The following is a 23,773-nucleotide window of genomic DNA, read 5'->3' as shown; positions in this document are numbered from 1 at the left end:
GATGGTACCACTGGCTAAGACTCCACCTCAGCTCATTGATTAATTATAAATTTAGAACAAATGATGGATGAAAGCAGGCAGGCCGGCCATTTTTTTCACGCTCATTGGACTTGTTTAATGCAATGCACCTGTGTATATTCACATGCATTCACTTCATGCTGTAACCACTGTGCATAAAAATTTGGAAACATGGCATACAGTGTATCATTTGCTGTCTAAGTCATGTTTCCCATATTTTCCATTGCAAGATACAAGCCGGTTTGAGTGTTTGGGGCACATTTTAGCTAAAATCATCCTACGGGGCCTAACTGCTTATGCCAAAGCCTGCCTATTTTGAATGGCGTAGTGGTCAATGCAACCTCCAAAAAAATCAGGACTTACTACCCCAACAACCTGCTAACTCACCCCTGAAATACTTACTTATTCACACTATTTTGTTCATTTGACTTGTTTCTAATTTGAAATGCCCATTTTTGTGGGGCCAGAAAGGTGCGTCTTTAAAAGGCGATTTCTACGATACCCCACTTTTGCGCGTCGGACCGCGACTTTTTCCGGAAACGCCGAAAAACCGCAATTTTCAGGAGAAACGAGACGTACATCCTCCCCCTCTGCCGCCCACCCACCCAACTGACAGCCAGCCAGCAGACAAGCACAGAGAGTTCCGTGGGTCTGTCTGTGATGTCATAAAGGGCCTGCTGATCAATGGCCAGCTCTCTGATTGGCTGCTGTGTTTGATTGACAGATTGAATCTGGCAGCTGATTGGCTGTCTACCCTAAAGTGCATTACACACCCCTGATGGTACCACTGGCTAAGACTTTACCTCAGCTCATTGATTAATTATAAATTTAGAACAAATAATGGATGAAAGCAGGCAGGCCAGCCATTTTTTTCACGCTCATTGGACTTGTTTAATGCAATGCACCTTTGTATATTCACATGCATTCGCTTCATGCTGTAACCACTGTGCATAAAAATTTGGAAACATGGCATACAGTGTATCATTTGCTGTCTAAGTCATGTTTCCCATATTTTCCATTGCAAGATACAAGCCGGTTTGAGTGTTTGGGGCACATTTTAGCTAAAATCATCCTACGGGGCCTAACTGCTTATGCTAAAGCCTGCCTATTTTGAATGGCGTAGTGGTCACTGCAACCTCCAAAAAAATCAGGACTTACTACCCCAATAACCTGCTAACTCACCCCTGAAATACTTACTTATTCACACTATTTTGTTCATTTGACTTGTTTCTAATTTGAAATGCCCATGTTTGTGGGGCCAGAAAGGTGCGTCTTTAAAAGGCGATTTCTACGATACCCCACTTTTGCGCGTCGGACCGCGACTTTTTCCGGAAACGCCGAAAAACCGCAATTTTCAGGAGAAACGAGACGTACATCCTCCCCCTCTGCCGCCCACCCACCCAACTGACAGCCAGCCAGAAGACAAGCACAGAGAGTTCCGTGGGTCTGTCTGTGATGTCATAAAGGGCCTGCTGATCAATGGCCAGCTCTCTGATTGGCTGCTGTGTTTGATTGACAGATTGAATCTGGCAGCTGATTGGCTGTCTACCCTAAAGTGCATTACACACCCCTGATGGTACCACTGGCTAAGACTTTACCTCAGCTCATTGATTAATTATAAATTTAGAACAAATAATGGATGAAAGCAGGCAGGCCAGCCATTTTTTTCACGCTCATTGGACTTGTTTAATGCAATGCACCTTTGTATATTCACATGCATTCGCTTCATGCTGTAACCACTGTGCATAAAAATTTGGAAACATGGCATACAGTGTATCATTTGCTGTCTAAGTCATGTTTCCCATATTTTCCATTGCAAGATACAAGCCGGTTTGAGTGTTTGGGGCACATTTTAGCTAAAATCATCCTACGGGGCCTAACTGCTTATGCTAAAGCCTGCCTATTTTGAATGGCGTAGTGGTCACTGCAACCTCCAAAAAAATCAGGACTTACTACCCCAATAACCTGCTAACTCACCCCTGAAATACTTACTTATTCACACTATTTTGTTCATTTGACTTGTTTCTAATTTGAAATGCCCATTTTTGTGGGGCCAGAAAGGTGCGTCTTTAAAAGGCGATTTCTACGATACCCCACTTTTGCGCGTCGGACCGCGACTTTTTCCGGAAACACCGAAAAACCGCAATTTTCAGGAGAAACGAGACGTACATCCTCCCCCTCTGCCGCCCACCCACCCAACTGACAGCCAGCCAGCAGACAAGCACAGAGAGTTCCGTGGGTCTGTCTGTGATGTCATAAAGGGCCTGCTGATCAATGGCCAGCTCTCTGATTGGCTGCTGTGTTTGATTGACAGATTGAATCTGGCAGCTGATTGGCTGTCTACCCTAAAGTGCATTACACACCCCTGATGGTACCACTGGCTAAGACTCCACCTCAGCTCATTGATTAATTATAAATTTAGAACAAATGATGGATGAAAGCAGGCAGGCCAGCCATTTTTTTCACGCTCATTGGACTTGTTTAATGCAATGCACCTTTGTATATTCACATGCATTCGCTTCATGCTGTAACCACTGTGCATAAAAATTTGGAAACATGGCATACAGTGTATCATTTGCTGTCTAAGTCATGTTTCCCATATTTTCCATTGCAAGATACAAGCCGGTTTGAGTGTTTGGGGCACATTTTAGCTAAAATCATCCTACGGGGCCTAACTGCTTATGCTAAAGCCTGCCTATTTTGAATGGCGTAGTGGTCACTGCAACCTCCAAAAAAATCAGGACTTACTACCCCAATAACCTGCTAACTCACCCCTGAAATACTTACTTATTCACACTATTTTGTTCATTTGACTTGTTTCTAATTTGAAATGCCCATTTTTGTGGGGCCAGAAAGGTGCGTCTTTAAAAGGCGATTTCTACGATACCCCACTTTTGCGCGTCGGACCGCGACTTTTTCCGGAAACGCTGAAAAACCGCAATTTTCAGGAGAAACGAGACGTACATCCTCCCCCTCTGCCGCCCACCCACCCAACTGACAGCCAGCCAGCAGACAAGCACAGAGAGTTCCGTGGGTCTGTCTGTGATGTCATAAAGGGCCTGCTGATCAATGGCCAGCTCTCTGATTGGCTGCTGTGTTTGATTGACAGATTGAATCTGGCAGCTGATTGGCTGTCTACCCTAAAGTGCATTACACACCCCTGATGGTACCACTGGCTAAGACTCCACCTCAGCTCATTGATTAATTATAAATTTAGAACAAATGATGGATGAAAGCAGGCAGGCCGGCCATTTTTTTCACGCTCATTGGACTTGTTTAATGCAATGCACCTGTGTATATTCACATGCATTCACTTCATGCTGTAACCACTGTGCATAAAAATTTGGAAACATGGCATACAGTGTATCATTTGCTGTCTAAGTCATGTTTCCCATATTTTCCATTGCAAGATACAAGCCGGTTTGAGTGTTTGGGGCACATTTTAGCTAAAATCATCCTACGGGGCCTAAATGCTTATGCTAAAGCCTGCCTATTTTGAATGGCGTAGTGGTCACTGCAACCTCCAAAAAAATCAGGACTTACTACCCCAATAACCTGCTAACTCACCCCTGAAATACTTACTTATTCACACTATTTTGTTCATTTGACTTGTTTCTAATTTGAAATGCCCATTTTTGTGGGGCCAGAAAGGTGCGTCTTTAAAAGGCGATTTCTACGATACCCCACTTTTGCGCGTCGGACCGCGACTTTTTCCGGAAACGCTGAAAAACCGCAATTTTCAGGAGAAACGAGACGTACATCCTCCCCCTCTGCCGCCCACCCACCCACCCAACTGACAGCCAGCCAGCAGACAAGCACAGAGAGTTCCGTGGGTCTGTCTGTGATGTCATAAAGGGCCTGCTGATCAATGGCCAGCTCTCTGATTGGCTGCTGTGTTTGATTGACAGATTGAATCTGGCAGCTGATTGGCTGTCTACCCTAAAGTGCATTACACACCCCTGATGGTACCACTGGCTAAGACTCCACCTCAGCTCATTGATTAATTATAAATTTAGAACAAATGATGGATGAAAGCAGGCAGGCCGGCCATTTTTTTCACGCTCATTGGACTTGTTTAATGCAATGCACCTTTGTATATTCACATGCATTCGCTTCATGCTGTAACCACTGTGCATAAAAATTTGGAAACATGGCATACAGTGTATCATTTGCTGTCTAAGTCATGTTTCCCATATTTTCCATTGCAAGATACAAGCCGGTTTGAGTGTTTGGGGCACATTTTAGCTAAAATCATCCTACGGGGCCTAACTGCTTATGCCAAAGCCTGCCTATTTTGAATGGCGTAGTGGTCAATGCAACCTCCAAAAAAATCAGGACTTACTACCCCAATATCCTGCTAACTCACCCCTGAAATACTTACTTATTCACACTATTTTGTTCATTTGACTTGTTTCTAATTTGAAATGCCCATTTTTGTGGGGCCAGAAAGGTGCGTCTTTAAAAGGCGATTTCTACGATACCCCACTTTTGCGCGTCGGACCGCGACTTTTTCCGGAAACGCCGAAAAACCGCAATTTTCAGGAGAAACGAGACGTACATCCTCCCCCTCTGCCGCCCACCCACCCAACTGACAGCCAGCAGACAAGCACAGAGAGTTCCGTGGGTCTGTCTGTGATGTCATAAAGGGCCTGCTGATCAATGGCCAGCTCTCTGATTGGCTGCTGTGTTTGATTGACAGATTGAATCTGGCAGCTGATTGGCTGTCTACCCTAAAGTGCATTACACACCCCTGATGGTACCACTGGCTAAGACTCCACCTCAGCTCATTGATTAATTATAAATTTAGAACAAATGATGGATGAAAGCAGGCAGGCCGGCCATTTTTTTCACGCTCATTGGACTTGTTTAATGCAATGCACCTGTGTATATTCACATGCATTCACTTCATGCTGTAACCACTGTGCATAAAAATTTGGAAACATGGCATACAGTGTATCATTTGCTGTCTAAGTCATGTTTCCCATATTTTCCATTGCAAGATACAAGCCGGTTTGAGTGTTTGGGGCACATTTTAGCTAAAATCATCCTACGGGGCCTAAATGCTTATGCTAAAGCCTGCCTATTTTGAATGGCGTAGTGGTCACTGCAACCTCCAAAAAAATCAGGACTTACTACCCCAATAACCTGCTAACTCACCCCTGAAATACTTACTTATTCACACTATTTTGTTCATTTGACTTGTTTCTAATTTGAAATGCCCATTTTTGTGGGGCCAGAAAGGTGCGTCTTTAAAAGGCGATTTCTACGATACCCCACTTTTGCGCGTCGGACCGCGACTTTTTCCGGAAACGCTGAAAAACCGCAATTTTCAGGAGAAACGAGACGTACATCCTCCCCCTCTGCCGCCCACCCACCCACCCAACTGACAGCCAGCCAGCAGACAAGCACAGAGAGTTCCGTGGGTCTGTCTGTGATGTCATAAAGGGCCTGCTGATCAATGGCCAGCTCTCTGATTGGCTGCTGTGTTTGATTGACAGATTGAATCTGGCAGCTGATTGGCTGTCTACCCTAAAGTGCATTACACACCCCTGATGGTACCACTGGCTAAGACTCCACCTCAGCTCATTGATTAATTATAAATTTAGAACAAATGATGGATGAAAGCAGGCAGGCCGGCCATTTTTTTCACGCTCATTGGACTTGTTTAATGCAATGCACCTTTGTATATTCACATGCATTCGCTTCATGCTGTAACCACTGTGCATAAAAATTTGGAAACATGGCATACAGTGTATCATTTGCTGTCTAAGTCATGTTTCCCATATTTTCCATTGCAAGATACAAGCCGGTTTGAGTGTTTGGGGCACATTTTAGCTAAAATCATCCTACGGGGCCTAACTGCTTATGCCAAAGCCTGCCTATTTTGAATGGCGTAGTGGTCAATGCAACCTCCAAAAAAATCAGGACTTACTACCCCAATATCCTGCTAACTCACCCCTGAAATACTTACTTATTCACACTATTTTGTTCATTTGACTTGTTTCTAATTTGAAATGCCCATTTTTGTGGGGCCAGAAAGGTGCGTCTTTAAAAGGCGATTTCTACGATACCCCACTTTTGCGCGTCGGACCGCGACTTTTTCCGGAAACGCCGAAAAACCGCAATTTTCAGGAGAAACGAGACGTACATCCTCCCCCTCTGCCGCCCACCCACCCAACTGACAGCCAGCCAGCAGACAAGCACAGAGAGTTCCGTGGGTCTGTCTGTGATGTCATAAAGGGCCTGCTGATCAATGGCCAGCTCTCTGATTGGCTGCTGTGTTTGATTGACAGATTGAATCTGGCAGCTGATTGGCTGTCTACCCTAAAGTGCATTACACACCCCTGATGGTACCACTGGCTAAGACTCCACCTCAGCTCATTGATTAATTATAAATTTAGAACAAATGATGGATGAAAGCAGGCAGGCCGGCCATTTTTTTCACGCTCATTGGACTTGTTTAATGCAATGCACCTTTGTATATTCACATGCATTCGCTTCATGCTGTAACCACTGTGCATAAAAATTTGGAAACATGGCATACAGTGTATCATTTGCTGTCTAAGTCATGTTTCCCATATTTTCCATTGCAAGATACAAGCCGGTTTGAGTGTTTGGGGCACATTTTAGCTAAAATCATCCTACGGGGCCTAACTGCTTATGCCAAAGCCTGCCTATTTTGAATGGCGTAGTGGTCACTGCAACCTCCAAAAAAATCAGGACTTACTACCCCAATAACCTGCTAACTCACCCCTGAAATACTTACTTATTCACACTATTTTGTTCATTTGACTTGTTTCTAATTTGAAATGCCCATTTTTGTGGGGCCAGAAAGGTGCGTCTTTAAAAGGCGATTTCTACGATACCCCACTTTTGCGCGTCGGACCGCGACTTTTTCCGGAAACGCCGAAAAACCGCAATTTTCAGGAGAAACGAGACGTACATCCACCCCCTCTGCCGCCCACCCACCCAACTGACAGCCAGCCAGCAGACAAGCACAGAGAGTTCCGTGGGTCTGTCTGTGATGTCATAAAGGGCCTGCTGATCAATGGCCAGCTCTCTGATTGGCTGCTGTGTTTGATTGACAGATTGAATCTGGCAGCTGATTGGCTGTCTACCCTAAAGTGCATTACACACCCCTGATGGTACCACTGGCTAAGACTCCACCTCAGCTCATTGATTAATTATAAATTTAGAACAAATGATGGATGAAAGCAGGCAGGCCGGCCATTTTTTTCACGCTCATTGGACTTGTTTAATGCAATGCACCTGTGTATATTCACATGCATTCACTTCATGCTGTAACCACTGTGCATAAAAATTTGGAAACATGGCATACAGTGTATCATTTGCTGTCTAAGTCATGTTTCCCATATTTTCCATTGCAAGATACAAGCCGGTTTGAGTGTTTGGGGCACATTTTAGCTAAAATCATCCTACGGGGCCTAAATGCTTATGCTAAAGCCTGCCTATTTTGAATGGCGTAGTGGTCACTGCAACCTCCAAAAAAATCAGGACTTACTACCCCAATAACCTGCTAACTCACCCCTGAAATACTTACTTATTCACACTATTTTGTTCATTTGACTTGTTTCTAATTTGAAATGCCCATTTTTGTGGGGCCAGAAAGGTGCGTCTTTAAAAGGCGATTTCTACGATACCCCACTTTTGCGCGTCGGATCGCGACTTTTTCCGGAAACGCTGAAAAACCGCAATTTTCAGGAGAAACGAGACGTACATCCGCCCCCTCTGCCGCCCACCCACCCAACTGACAGCCAGCCAGCAGACAAGCACAGAGAGTTCCGTGGGTCTGTCTGTGATGTCATAAAGGGCCTGCTGATCAATGGCCAGCTCTCTGATTGGCTGCTGTGTTTGATTGACAGATTGAATCTGGCAGCTGATTGGCTGTCTACCCTAAAGTGCATTACACACCCCTGATGGTACCACTGGCTAAGACTCCACCTCAGCTCATTGATTAATTATAAATTTAGAACAAATGATGGATGAAAGCAGGCAGGCCGGCCATTTTTTTCACGCTCATTGGACTTGTTTAATGCAATGCACCTTTGTATATTCACATGCATTCGCTTCATGCTGTAACCACTGTGCATAAAAATTTGGAAACATGGCATACAGTGTATCATTTGCTGTCTAAGTCATGTTTCCCATATTTTCCATTGCAAGATACAAGCCGGTTTGAGTGTTTGGGGCACATTTTAGCTAAAATCATCCTACGGGGCCTAACTGCTTATGCCAAAGCCTGCCTATTTTGAATGGCGTAGTGGTCAATGCAACCTCCAAAAAAATCAGGACTTACTACCCCAATAACCTGCTAACTCACCCCTAAAAATACTTACTTATTCACACTATTTTGTTCATTTGACTTGTTTCTAATTTGAAATGCCCATTTTTGTGGGGCCAGAAAGGTGCGTCTTTAAAAGGCGATTTCTACGATACCCCACTTTTGCGCGTCGGACCGCGACTTTTTCCGGAAACGCCGAAAAACCGCAATTTTCAGGAGAAACGAGACGTACATCCTCCCCCTCTGCCGCCCACCCACCCAACTGACAGCCAGCCAGCAGACAAGCACAGAGAGTTCCGTGGGTCTGTCTGTGATGTCATAAAGGGCCTGCTGATCAATGGCCAGCTCTCTGATTGGCTGCTGTGTTTGATTGACAGATTGAATCTGGCAGCTGATTGGCTGTCTACCCTAAAGTGCATTACACACCCCTGATGGTACCACTGGCTAAGACTCCACCTCAGCTCATTGATTAATTATAAATTTAGAACAAATGATGGATGAAAGCAGGCAGGCCGGCCATTTTTTTCACGCTCATTGGACTTGTTTAATGCAATGCACCTGTGTATATTCACATGCATTCACTTCATGCTGTAACCACTGTGCATAAAAATTTGGAAACATGGCATACAGTGTATCATTTGCTGTCTAAGTCATGTTTCCCATATTTTCCATTGCAAGATACAAGCCGGTTTGAGTGTTTGGGGCACATTTTAGCTAAAATCATCCTACGGGGCCTAACTGCTTATGCTAAAGCCTGCCTATTTTGAATGGCGTAGTGGTCACTGCAACCTCCAAAAAAATCAGGACTTACTACCCCAATAACCTGCTAACTCACCCCTGAAATACTTACTTATTCACACTATTTTGTTCATTTGACTTGTTTCTAATTTGAAATGCCCATTTTTGTGGGGCCAGAAAGGTGCGTCTTTAAAAGGCGATTTCTACGATACCCCACTTTTGCGCGTCGGACTGCGACTTTTTCCGGAAACGCTGAAAAACCGCAATTTTCAGGAGAAACGAGACGTACATCCTCCCCCTCTGCCGCCCACCCAACTGACAGCCAGCCAGCAGACAAGCACAGAGAGTTCCGTGGGTCTGTCTGTGATGTCATAAAGGGCCTGCTGATCAATGGCCAGCTCTCTGATTGGCTGCTGTGTTTGATTGACAGATTGAATCTGGCAGCTGATTGGCTGTCTACCCTAAAGTGCATTACACACCCCTGATGGTACCACTGGCTAAGACTCCACCTCAGCTCATTGATTAATTATAAATTTAGAACAAATGATGGATGAAAGCAGGCAGGCCGGCCATTTTTTTCACGCTCATTGGACTTGTTTAATGCAATGCACCTGTGTATATTCACATGCATTCACTTCATGCTGTAACCACTGTGCATAAAAATTTGGAAACATGGCATACAGTGTATCATTTGCTGTCTAAGTCATGTTTCCCATATTTTCCATTGCAAGATACAAGCCGGTTTGAGTGTTTGGGGCACATTTTAGCTAAAATCATCCTACGGGGCCTAAATGCTTATGCTAAAGCCTGCCTATTTTGAATGGCGTAGTGGTCACTGCAACCTCCAAAAAAATCAGGACTTACTACCCCAATAACCTGCTAACTCACCCCTGAAATACTTACTTATTCACACTATTTTGTTCATTTGACTTGTTTCTAATTTGAAATGCCCATTTTTGTGGGGCCAGAAAGGTGCGTCTTTAAAAGGCGATTTCTACGATACCCCACTTTTGCGCGTCGGACCGCGACTTTTTCCGGAAACGCTGAAAAACCGCAATTTTCAGGAGAAACGAGACGTACATCCTCCCCCTCTGCCGCCCACCCACCCACCCAACTGACAGCCAGCCAGCAGACAAGCACAGAGAGTTCCGTGGGTCTGTCTGTGATGTCATAAAGGGCCTGCTGATCAATGGCCAGCTCTCTGATTGGCTGCTGTGTTTGATTGACAGATTGAATCTGGCAGCTGATTGGCTGTCTACCCTAAAGTGCATTACACACCCCTGATGGTACCACTGGCTAAGACTCCACCTCAGCTCATTGATTAATTATAAATTTAGAACAAATGATGGATGAAAGCAGGCAGGCCGGCCATTTTTTTCACGCTCATTGGACTTGTTTAATGCAATGCACCTTTGTATATTCACAAGCATTCGCTTCATGCTGTAACCACTGTGCATAAAAATTTGGAAACATGGCATACAGTGTATCATTTGCTGTCTAAGTCATGTTTCCCATATTTTCCATTGCAAGATACAAGCCGGTTTGAGTGTTTGGGGCACATTTTAGCTAAAATCATCCTACGGGGCCTAACTGCTTATGCCAAAGCCTGCCTATTTTGAATGGCGTAGTGGTCAATGCAACCTCCAAAAAAATCAGGACTTACTACCCCAACAACCTGCTAACTCACCCCTGAAATACTTACTTATTCACACTATTTTGTTCATTTGACTTGTTTCTAATTTGAAATGCCCATTTTTGTGGGGCCAGAAAGGTGCGTCTTTAAAAGGCGATTTCTACGATACCCCACTTTTGCGCGTCGGACCGCGACTTTTTCCGGAAACGCTGAAAAACCGCAATTTTCAGGAGAAACGAGACGTACATCCTCCCCCTCTGCCGCCCACCCACCCAACTGACAGCCAGCCAGCAGACAAGCACAGAGAGTTCCGTGGGTCTGTCTGTGATGTCATAAAGGGCCTGCTGATCAATGGCTGCTGTGTTTGATTGACAGATTGAATCTGGCAGCTGATTGGCTGTCTACCCTAAAGTGCATTACACACCCCTGATGGTACCACTGGCTAAGACTCCACCTCAGCTCATTGATTAATTATAAATTTAGAACAAATGATGGATGAAAGCAGGCAGGCCAGCCATTTTTTTCACGCTCATTGGACTTGTTTAATGCAATGCACCTTTGTATATTCACATGCATTCGCTTCATGCTGTAACCACTGTGCATAAAAATTTGGAAACATGGCATACAGTGTATCATTTGCTGTCTAAGTCATGTTTCCCATATTTTCCATTGCAAGATACAAGCCGGTTTGAGTGTTTGGGGCACATTTTAGCTAAAATCATCCTACGGGGCCTAACTGCTTATGCTAAAGCCTGCCTATTTTGAATGGCGTAGTGGTCACTGCAACCTCCAAAAAAATCAGGACTTACTACCCCAATAACCTGCTAACTCACCCCTGAAATACTTACTTATTCACACTATTTTGTTCATTTGACTTGTTTCTAATTTGAAATGCCCATTTTTGTGGGGCCAGAAAGGTGCGTCTTTAAAAGGCGATTTCTACGATACCCCACTTTTGCGCGTCGGACCGCGACTTTTTCCGGAAACGCTGAAAAACCGCAATTTTCAGGAGAAACGAGACGTACATCCTCCCCCTCTGCCGCCCACCCACCCAACTGACAGCCAGCCAGCAGACAAGCACAGAGAGTTCCGTGGGTCTGTCTGTGATGTCATAAAGGGCCTGCTGATCAATGGCCAGCTCTCTGATTGGCTGCTGTGTTTGATTGACAGATTGAATCTGGCAGCTGATTGGCTGTCTACCCTAAAGTGCATTACACACCCCTGATGGTACCACTGGCTAAGACTCCACCTCAGCTCATTGATTAATTATAAATTTAGAACAAATGATGGATGAAAGCAGGCAGGCCGGCCATTTTTTTCACGCTCATTGGACTTGTTTAATGCAATGCACCTGTGTATATTCACATGCATTCACTTCATGCTGTAACCACTGTGCATAAAAATTTGGAAACATGGCATACAGTGTATCATTTGCTGTCTAAGTCATGTTTCCCATATTTTCCATTGCAAGATACAAGCCGGTTTGAGTGTTTGGGGCACATTTTAGCTAAAATCATCCTACGGGGCCTAAATGCTTATGCTAAAGCCTGCCTATTTTGAATGGCGTAGTGGTCACTGCAACCTCCAAAAAAATCAGGACTTACTACCCCAATAACCTGCTAACTCACCCCTGAAATACTTACTTATTCACACTATTTTGTTCATTTGACTTGTTTCTAATTTGAAATGCCCATTTTTGTGGGGCCAGAAAGGTGCGTCTTTAAAAGGCGATTTCTACGATACCCCACTTTTGCGCGTCGGACCGCGACTTTTTCCGGAAACGCTGAAAAACCGCAATTTTCAGGAGAAACGAGACGTACATCCTCCCCCTCTGCCGCCCACCCACCCACCCAACTGACAGCCAGCCAGCAGACAAGCACAGAGAGTTCCGTGGGTCTGTCTGTGATGTCATAAAGGGCCTGCTGATCAATGGCCAGCTCTCTGATTGGCTGCTGTGTTTGATTGACAGATTGAATCTGGCAGCTGATTGGCTGTCTACCCTAAAGTGCATTACACACCCCTGATGGTACCACTGGCTAAGACTCCACCTCAGCTAATTGATTAATTATAAATTTAGAACAAATGATGGATGAAAGCAGGCAGGCCGGCCATTTTTTTCACGCTCATTGGACTTGTTTAATGCAATGCACCTTTGTATATTCACATGCATTCGCTTCATGCTGTAACCACTGTGCATAAAAATTTGGAAACATGGCATACAGTGTATCATTTGCTGTCTAAGTCATGTTTCCCATATTTTCCATTGCAAGATACAAGCCGGTTTGAGTGTTTGGGGCACATTTTAGCTAAAATCATCCTACGGGGCCTAACTGCTTATGCCAAAGCCTGCCTATTTTGAATGGCGTAGTGGTCAATGCAACCTCCAAAAAAATCAGGACTTACTACCCCAATATCCTGCTAACTCACCCCTGAAATACTTACTTATTCACACTATTTTGTTCATTTGACTTGTTTCTAATTTGAAATGCCCATTTTTGTGGGGCCAGAAAGGTGCGTCTTTAAAAGGCGATTTCTACGATACCCCACTTTTGCGCGTCGGACCGCGACTTTTTCCGGAAACGCCGAAAAACCGCAATTTTCAGGAGAAACGAGACGTACATCCTCCCCCTCTGCCGCCCACCCACCCAACTGACAGCCAGCCAGCAGACAAGCACAGAGAGTTCCGTGGGTCTGTCTGTGATGTCATAAAGGGCCTGCTGATCAATGGCCAGCTCTCTGATTGGCTGCTGTGTTTGATTGACAGATTGAATCTGGCAGCTGATTGGCTGTCTACCCTAAAGTGCATTACACACCCCTGATGGTACCACTGGCTAAGACTCCACCTCAGCTCATTGATTAATTATAAATTTAGAACAAATGATGGATGAAAGCAGGCAGGCCGGCCATTTTTTTCACGCTCATTGGACTTGTTTAATGCAATGCACCTTTGTATATTCACATGCATTCGCTTCATGCTGTAACCACTGTGCATAAAAATTTGGAAACATGGCATACAGTGTATCATTTGCTGTCTAAGTCATGTTTCCCATATTTTCCATTGCAAGATACAAGCCGGTTTGAGTGTTTGGGGCACATTTTAGCTAAAATCATCCTACGGGGCCTAACTGCTTATGCCAAAGCCTGCCTATTTTGAATGGCGTAGTGGTCACTGCAACCTCCAAAAAAATCAGGACTTACTACCCCAATAACCTGCTAACTCACCCCTGAAATACTTACTTATTCACACTATTTTGTTCATTTGACTTGTTTCTAATTTGAAATGCCCATTTTTGTGGGGCCAGAAAGGTGCGTCTTTAAAAGGCGATTTCTACGATACCCCACTTTTGCGCGTCGGACCGCGACTTTTTCCGGAAACGCCAAAAAACCGCAATTTTCAGGAGAAACGAGACGTACATCCACCCCCTCTGCCGCCCACCCACCCAACTGACAGCCAGCCAGCAGACAAGCACAGAGAGTTCCGTGGGTCTGTCTGTGATGTCATAAAGGGCCTGCTGATCAATGGCCAGCTCTCTGATTGGCTGCTGTGTTTGATTGACAGATTGAATCTGGCAGCTGATTGGCTGTCTACCCTAAAGTGCATTACACACCCCTGATGGTACCACTGGCTAAGACTCCACCTCAGCTCATTGATTAATTATAAATTTAGAACAAATGATGGATGAAAGCAGGCAGGCCGGCCATTTTTTTCACGCTCATTGGACTTGTTTAATGCAATGCACCTGTGTATATTCACATGCATTCACTTCATGCTGTAACCACTGTGCATAAAAATTTGGAAACATGGCATACAGTGTATCATTTGCTGTCTAAGTCATGTTTCCCATATTTTCCATTGCAAGATACAAGCCGGTTTGAGTGTTTGGGGCACATTTTAGCTAAAATCATCCTACGGGGCCTAAATGCTTATGCTAAAGCCTGCCTATTTTGAATGGCGTAGTGGTCACTGCAACCTCCAAAAAAATCAGGACTTACTACCCCAATAACCTGCTAACTCACCCCTGAAATACTTATTCACACTATTTTGTTCATTTGACTTGTTTCTAATTTGAAATGCCCATTTTTGTGGGGCCAGAAAGGTGCGTCTTTAAAAGGCGATTTCTACGATACCCCACTTTTGCGCGTCGGACCGCGACTTTTTCCGGAAACGCTGAAAAACCGCAATTTTCAGGAGAAACGAGACGTACATCCTCCCCCTCTGCCGCCCACCCACCCAACTGACAGCCAGCCAGCAGACAAGCACAGAGAGTTCCGTGGGTCTGTCTGTGATGTCATAAAGGGCCTGCTGATCAATGGCCAGCTCTCTGATTGGCTGCTGTGTTTGATTGACAGATTGAATCTGGCAGCTGATTGGCTGTCTACCCTAAAGTGCATTACACACCCCTGATGGTACCACTGGCTAAGACTCCACCTCAGCTCATTGATTAATTATAAATTTAGAACAAATGATGGATGAAAGCAGGCAGGCCGGCCATTTTTTTCACGCTCATTGGACTTGTTTAATGCAATGCACCTGTGTATATTCACATGCATTCACTTCATGCTGTAACCACTGTGCATAAAAATTTGGAAACATGGCATACAGTGTATCATTTGCTGTCTAAGTCATGTTTCCCATATTTTCCATTGCAAGATACAAGCCGGTTTGAGTGTTTGGGGCACATTTTAGCTAAAATCATCCTACGGGGCCTAAATGCTTATGCTAAAGCCTGCCTATTTTGAATGGCGTAGTGGTCACTGCAACCTCCAAAAAAATCAGGACTTACTACCCCAATAACCTGCTAACTCACCCCTGAAATACTTACTTATTCACACTATTTTGTTCATTTGACTTGTTTCTAATTTGAAATGCCCATTTTTGTGGGGCCAGAAAGGTGCGTCTTTAAAAGGCGATTTCTACGATACCCCACTTTTGCGCGTCGGACCGCGACTTTTTCCGGAAACGCTGAAAAACCGCAATTTTCAGGAGAAACGAGACGTACATCCTCCCCCTCTGCCGCCCACCCACCCACCCAACTGACAGCCAGCCAGCAGACAAGCACAGAGAGTTCCGTGGGTCTGTCTGTGATGTCATAAAGGGCCTGCTGATCAATGGCCAGCTCTCTGATTGGCTGCTGTGTTTGATTGACAGATTGAATCTGGCAGCTGATTGGCTGTCTACCCTAAAGTGCATTACACACCCCTGATGGTACCACTGGCTAAGACTCCACCTCAGCTAATTGATTAATTATAAATTTAGAACAAATGATGGATGAAAGCAGGCAGGCCGGCCATTTTTTTCACGCTCATTGGACTTGTTTAATGCAATGCACCTTTGTATATTCACATGCATTCGCTTCATGCTGTAACCACTGTGCATAAAAATTTGGAAACATGGCATACAGTGTATCATTTGCTGTCTAAGTCATGTTTCCCATATTTTCCATTGCAAGATACAAGCCGGTTTGAGTGTTTGGGGCACATTTTAGCTAAAATCATCCTACGGGGCCTAACTGCTTATGCCAAAGCCTGCCTATTTTGAATGGCGTAGTGGTCAATGCAACCTCCAAAAAAATCAGAACTTACTACCCCAATATCCTGCTAACTCACCCCTGAAATACTTACTTATTCACACTATTTTGTTCATTTGACTTGTTTCTAATTTGAAATGCCCATTTTTGTGGGGCCAGAAAGGTGCGTCTTTAAAAGGCGATTTCTACGATACCCCACTTTTGCGCGTCGGACCGCGACTTTTTCCGGAAACGCCGAAAAACCGCAATTTTCAGGAGAAACGAGACGTACATCCTCCCCCTCTGCCGCCCACCCACCCAACTGACAGCCAGCCAGCAGACAAGCACAGAGAGTTCCGTGGGTCTGTCTGTGATGTCATAAAGGGCCTGCTGATCAATGGCCAGCTCTCTGATTGGCTGCTGTGTTTGATTGACAGATTGAATCTGGCAGCTGATTGGCTGTCTACCCTAAAGTGCATTACACACCCCTGATGGTACCACTGGCTAAGACTCCACCTCAGCTCATTGATTAATTATAAATTTAGAACAAATGATGGATGAAAGCAGGCAGGCCGGCCATTTTTTTCACGCTCATTGGACTTGTTTAATGCAATGCACCTTTGTATATTCACATGCATTCGCTTCATGCTGTAACCACTGTGCATAAAAATTTGGAAACATGGCATACAGTGTATCATTTGCTGTCTAAGTCATGTTTCCCATATTTTCCATTGCAAGATACAAGCCGGTTTGAGTGTTTGGGGCACATTTTAGCTAAAATCATCCTACGGGGCCTAACTGCTTATGCCAAAGCCTGCCTATTTTGAATGGCGTAGTGGTCACTGCAACCTCCAAAAAAATCAGGACTTACTACCCCAATAACCTGCTAACTCACCCCTGAAATACTTACTTATTCACACTATTTTGTTCATTTGACTTGTTTCTAATTTGAAATGCCCATTTTTGTGGGGCCAGAAAGGTGCGTCTTTAAAAGGCGATTTCTACGATACCCCACTTTTGCGCGTCGGACCGCGACTTTTTCCGGAAACGCCAAAAAACCGCAATTTTCAGGAGAAACGAGACGTACATCCACCCCCTCTGCCGCCCACCCACCCAACTGACAGCCAGCCAGCAGACAAGCACAGAGAGTTCCGTGGGTCTGTCTGTGATGTCATAAAGGGCCTGCTGATCAATGGCCAGCTCTCTGATTGGCTGCTGTGTTTGATTGACAGATTGAATCTGGCAGCTGATTGGCTGTCTACCCTAAAGTGCATTACACACCCCTGATGGTACCACTGGCTAAGACTCCACCTCAGCTCATTGATTAATTATAAATTTAGAACAAATGATGGATGAAAGCAGGCAGGCCGGCCATTTTTTTCACGCTCATTGGACTTGTTTAATGCAATGCACCTGTGTATATTCACATGCATTCACTTCATGCTGTAACCACTGTGCATAAAAATTTGGAAACATGGCATACAGTGTATCATTTGCTGTCTAAGTCATGTTTCCCATATTTTCCATTGCAAGATACAAGCCGGTTTGAGTGTTTGGGGCACATTTTAGCTAAAATCATCCTACGGGGCCTAAATGCTTATGCTAAAGCCTGCCTATTTTGAATGGCGTAGTGGTCACTGCAACCTCCAAAAAAATCAGGACTTACTACCCCAATAACCTGCTAACTCACCCCTGAAATACTTATTCACACTATTTTGTTCATTTGACTTGTTTCTAATTTGAAATGCCCATTTTTGTGGGGCCAGAAAGGTGCGTCTTTAAAAGGCGATTTCTACGATACCCCACTTTTGCGCGTCGGACCGCGACTTTTTCCGGAAACGCTGAAAAACCGCAATTTTCAGGAGAAACGAGACGTACATCCTCCCCCTCTGCCGCCCACCCACCCAACTGACAGCCAGCCAGCAGACAAGCACAGAGAGTTCCGTGGGTCTGTCTGTGATGTCATAAAGGGCCTGCTGATCAATGGCCAGCTCTCTGATTGGCTGCTGTGTTTGATTGACAGATTGAATCTGGCAGCTGATTGGCTGTCTACCCTAAAGTGCATTACACACCCCTGATGGTACCACTGGCTAAGACTCCACCTCAGCTCATTGATTAATTATAAATTTAGAACAAATGATGGATGAAAGCAGGCAGGCCGGCCATTTTTTTCACGCTCATTGGACTTGTTTAATGCAATGCACCTGTGTATATTCACATGCATTCACTTCATGCTGTAACCACTGTGCATAAAAATTTGGAAACATGGCATACAGTGTATCATTTGCTGTCTAAGTCATGTTTCCCATATTTTCCATTGCAAGATACAAGCCGGTTTGAGTGTTTGGGGCACATTTTAGCTAAAATCATCCTACGGGGCCTAACTGCTTATGCTAAAGCCTGCCTATTTTGAATGGCGTAGTGGTCACTGCAACCTCCAAAAAAATCAGGACTTACTACCCCAATAACCTGCTAACTCACCCCTGAAATACTTACTTATTCACACTATTTTGTTCATTTGACTTGTTTCTAATTTGAAATGCCCATTTTTGTGGGGCCAGAAAGGTGCGTCTTTAAAAGGCGATTTCTACGATACCCCACTTTTGCGCGTCGGACCGCGACTTTTTCCGGAAACGCTGAAAAACCGCAATTTTCAGGAGAAACGAGACGTACATCCTCCCCCTCTGCCGCCCACCCACCCACCCAACTGACAGCCAGCCAGCAGACAAGCACAGAGAGTTCCGTGGGTCTGTCTGTGATGTCATAAAGGGCCTGCTGATCAATGACCAGCTCTCTGATTGGCTGCTGTGTTTGATTGACAGATTGAATCTGGCAGCTGATTGGCTGTCTACCCTAAAGTGCATTACACACCCCTGATGGTACCACTGGCTAAGACTCCACCTCAGCTAATTGATTAATTATAAATTTAGAACAAATGATGGATGAAAGCAGGCAGGCCGGCCATTTTTTTCACGCTCATTGGACTTGTTTAATGCAATGCACCTTTGTATATTCACATGCATTCGCTTCATGCTGTAACCACTGTGCATAAAAATTTGGAAACATGGCATACAGTGTATCATTTGCTGTCTAAGTCATGTTTCCCATATTTTCCATTGCAAGATACAAGCCGGTTTGAGTGTTTGGGGCACATTTTAGCTAAAATCATCCTACGGGGCCTAACTGCTTATGCCAAAGCCTGCCTATTTTGAATGGCGTAGTGGTCAATGCAACCTCCAAAAAAATCAGGACTTACTACCCCAATATCCTGCTAACTCACCCCTGAAATACTTACTTATTCACACTATTTTGTTCATTTGACTTGTTTCTAATTTGAAATGCCCATTTTTGTGGGGCCAGAAAGGTGCGTCTTTAAAAGGCGATTTCTACGATACCCCACTTTTGCGCGTCGGACCGCGACTTTTTCCGGAAACGCAGAAAAACCGCAATTTTCAGGAGAAACGAGACGTACATCCTCCCCCTCTGCCGCCCACCCACCCAACTGACAGCCAGCCAGCAGACAAGCACAGAGAGTTCCGTGGGTCTGTCTGTGATGTCATAAAGGGCCTGCTGATCAATGGCCAGCTCTCTGATTGGCTGCTGTGTTTGATTGACAGATTGAATCTGGCAGCTGATTGGCTGTCTACCCTAAAGTGCATTACACACCCCTGATGGTACCACTGGCTAAGACTCCACCTCAGCTCATTGATTAATTATAAATTTAGAACAAATGATGGATGAAAGCAGGCAGGCCGGCCATTTTTTTCACGCTCATTGGACTTGTTTAATGCAATGCACCTTTGTATATTCACATGCATTCGCTTCATGCTGTAACCACTGTGCATAAAAATTTGGAAACATGGCATACAGTGTATCATTTGCTGTCTAAGTCATGTTTCCCATATTTTCCATTGCAAGATACAAGCCGGTTTGAGTGTTTGGGGCACATTTTAGCTAAAATCATCCTACGGGGCCTAACTGCTTATGCCAAAGCCTGCCTATTTTGAATGGCGTAGTGGTCACTGCAACCTCCAAAAAAATCAGGACTTACTACCCCAATAACCTGCTAACTCACCCCTGAAATACTTACTTATTCACACTATTTTGTTCATTTGACTTGTTTCTAATTTGAAATGCCCATTTTTGTGGGGCCAGAAAGGTGCGTCTTTAAAAGGCGATTTCTACGATACCCCACTTTTGCGCGTCGGACCGCGACTTTTTCCGGAAACGCCAAAAAACCGCAATTTTCAGGAGAAACGAGACGTACATCCACCCCCTCTGCCGCCCACCCACCCAACTGACAGCCAGCCAGCAGACAAGCACAGAGAGTTCCGTGGGTCTGTCTGTGATGTCATAAAGGGCCTGCTGATCAATGGCCAGCTCTCTGATTGGCTGCTGTGTTTGATTGACAGATTGAATCTGGCAGCTGATTGGCTGTCTACCCTAAAGTGCATTACACACCCCTGATGGTACCACTGGCTAAGACTCCACCTCAGCTCATTGATTAATTATAAATTTAGAACAAATGATGGATGAAAGCAGGCAGGCCGGCCATTTTTTTCACGCTCATTGGACTTGTTTAATGCAATGCACCTGTGTATATTCACATGCATTCACTTCATGCTGTAACCACTGTGCATAAAAATTTGGAAACATGGCATACAGTGTATCATTTGCTGTCTAAGTCATGTTTCCCATATTTTCCATTGCAAGATACAAGCCGGTTTGAGTGTTTGGGGCACATTTTAGCTAAAATCATCCTACGGGGCCTAAATGCTTATGCTAAAGCCTGCCTATTTTGAATGGCGTAGTGGTCACTGCAACCTCCAAAAAAATCAGGACTTACTACCCCAATAACCTGCTAACTCACCCCTGAAATACTTATTCACACTATTTTGTTCATTTGACTTGTTTCTAATTTGAAATGCCCATTTTTGTGGGGCCAGAAAGGTGCGTCTTTAAAAGGCGATTTCTACGATACCCCACTTTTGCGCGTCGGACCGCGACTTTTTCCGGAAACGCTGAAAAACCGCAATTTTCAGGAGAAACGAGACGTACATCCTCCCCCTCTGCCGCCCACCCACCCAACTGACAGCCAGCCAGCAGACAAGCACAGAGAGTTCCGTGGGTCTGTCTGTGATGTCATAAAGGGCCTGCTGATCAATGGCCAGCTCTCTGATTGGCTGCTGTGTTTGATTGACAGATTGAATCTGGCAGCTGATTGGCTGTCTACCCTAAAGTGCATTACACACCCCTGATGGTACCACTGGCTAAGACTCCACCTCAGCTCATTGATTAATTATAAATTTAGAACAAATGATGGATGAAAGCAGGCAGGCCGGCCATTTTTTTCACGCTCATTGGACTTGTTTAATGCAATGCACCTGTGTATATTCACATGCATTCACTTCATGCTGTAACCACTGTGCATAAAAATTTGGAAACATGGCATACAGTGTATCATTTGCTGTCTAAGTCATGTTTCCCATATTTTCCATTGCAAGATACAAGCCGGTTTGAGTGTTTGGGGCACATTTTAGCTAAAATCATCCTACGGGGCCTAAATGCTTATGCTAAAGCCTGCCTATTTTGAATGGCGTAGTGGTCACTGCAACCTCCAAAAAAATCAGGACTTACTACCCCAATAACCTGCTAACTCACCCCTGAAATACTTACTTATTCACACTATTTTGTTCATTTGACTTGTTTCTAATTTGAAATGCCCATTTTTGTGGGGCCAGAAAGGTGCGTCTTTAAAAGGCGATTTCTACGATACCCCACTTTTGCGCGTCGGACCGCGACTTTTTCCGGAAACGCTGAAAAACCGCAATTTTCAGGAGAAACGAGACGTACATCCTCCCCCTCTGCCGCCCACCCACCCACCCAACTGACAGCCAGCCAGCAGACAAGCACAGAGAGTTCCGTGGGTCTGTCTGTGATGTCATAAAGAGCCTGCTGATCAATGGCCAGCTCTCTGATTGGCTGCTGTGTTTGATTGACAGATTGAATCTGGCAGCTGATTGGCTGTCTACCCTAAAGTGCATTACACACCCCTGATGGTACCACTGGCTAAGACTCCATCTCAGCTAATTGATTAATTATAAATTTAGAACAAATGATGGATGAAAGCAGGCAGGCCGGCCATTTTTTTCACGCTCATTGGACTTGTTTAATGCAATGCACCTTTGTATATTCACATGCATTCGCTTCATGCTGTAACCACTGTGCATAAAAATTTGGAAACATGGCATACAGTGTATCATTTGCTGTCTAAGTCATGTTTCCCATATTTTCCATTGCAAGATACAAGCCGGTTTGAGTGTTTGGGGCACATTTTAGCTAAAATCATCCTACGGGGCCTAACTGCTTATGCCAAAGCCTGCCTATTTTGAATGGCGTAGTGGTCAATGCAACCTCCAAAAAAATCAGGACTTACTACCCCAATATCCTGCTAACTCACCCCTGAAATACTTACTTATTCACACTATTTTGTTCATTTGACTTGTTTCTAATTTGAAATGCCCATTTTTGTGGGGCCAGAAAGGTGCGTCTTTAAAAGGCGATTTCTACGATACCCCACTTTTGCGCGTCGGACCGCGACTTTTTCCGGAAACGCCGAAAAACCGCAATTTTCAGGAGAAACGAGACGTACATCCTCCCCCTCTGCCGCCCACCCACCCAACTGACAGCCAGCCAGCAGACAAGCACAGAGAGTTCCGTGGGTCTGTCTGTGATGTCATAAAGGGCCTGCTGATCAATGGCCAGCTCTCTGATTGGCTGCTGTGTTTGATTGACAGATTGAATCTGGCAGCTGATTGGCTGTCTACCCTAAAGTGCATTACACACCCCTGATGGTACCACTGGCTAAGACTCCACCTCAGCTCATTGATTAATTATAAATTTAGAACAAATGATGGATGAAAGCAGGCAGGCCGGCCATTTTTTTCACGCTCATTGGACTTGTTTAATGCAATGCACCTTTGTATATTCACATGCATTCGCTTCATGCTGTAACCACTGTGCATAAAAATTTGGAAACATGGCATACAGTGTATCATTTGCTGTCTAAGTCATGTTTCCCATATTTTCCATTGCAAGATACAAGCCGGTTTGAGTGTTTGGGGCACATTTTAGCTAAAATCATCCTACGGGGCCTAACTGCTTATGCCAAAGCCTGCCTATTTTGAATGGCGTAGTGGTCACTGCAACCTCCAAAAAAATCAGGACTTACTACCCCAATAACCTGCTAACTCACCCCTGAAATACTTACTTATTCACACTATTTTGTTCATTTGACTTGTTTCTAATTTGAAATGCCCATTTTTGTGGGGCCAGAAAGGTGCGTCTTTAAAAGGCGATTTCCACGATACCCCACTTTTGCGCGTCGGACCGCGACTTTTTCCGGAAACGCCGAAAAACCGCAATTTTCAGGAGAAACGAGACGTACATCCACCCCCTCTGCCGCCCACCCACCCAACTGACAGCCAGCCAGCAGACAAGCACAGAGAGTTCCGTGGGTCTGTCTGTGATGTCATAAAGGGCCTGCTGATCAATGGCCAGCTCTCTGATTGGCTG

The sequence above is a fragment of the Crinia signifera genome, unplaced genomic scaffold (assembly GCF_055691185.1).
Source record: "Crinia signifera unplaced genomic scaffold, ASM5569118v1 HAP2_SCAFFOLD_64, whole genome shotgun sequence".
Classification (NCBI taxonomy): Eukaryota; Metazoa; Chordata; class Amphibia; order Anura; family Myobatrachidae; genus Crinia; species Crinia signifera.
This window is presented reverse-complemented; position numbering follows the sequence as displayed.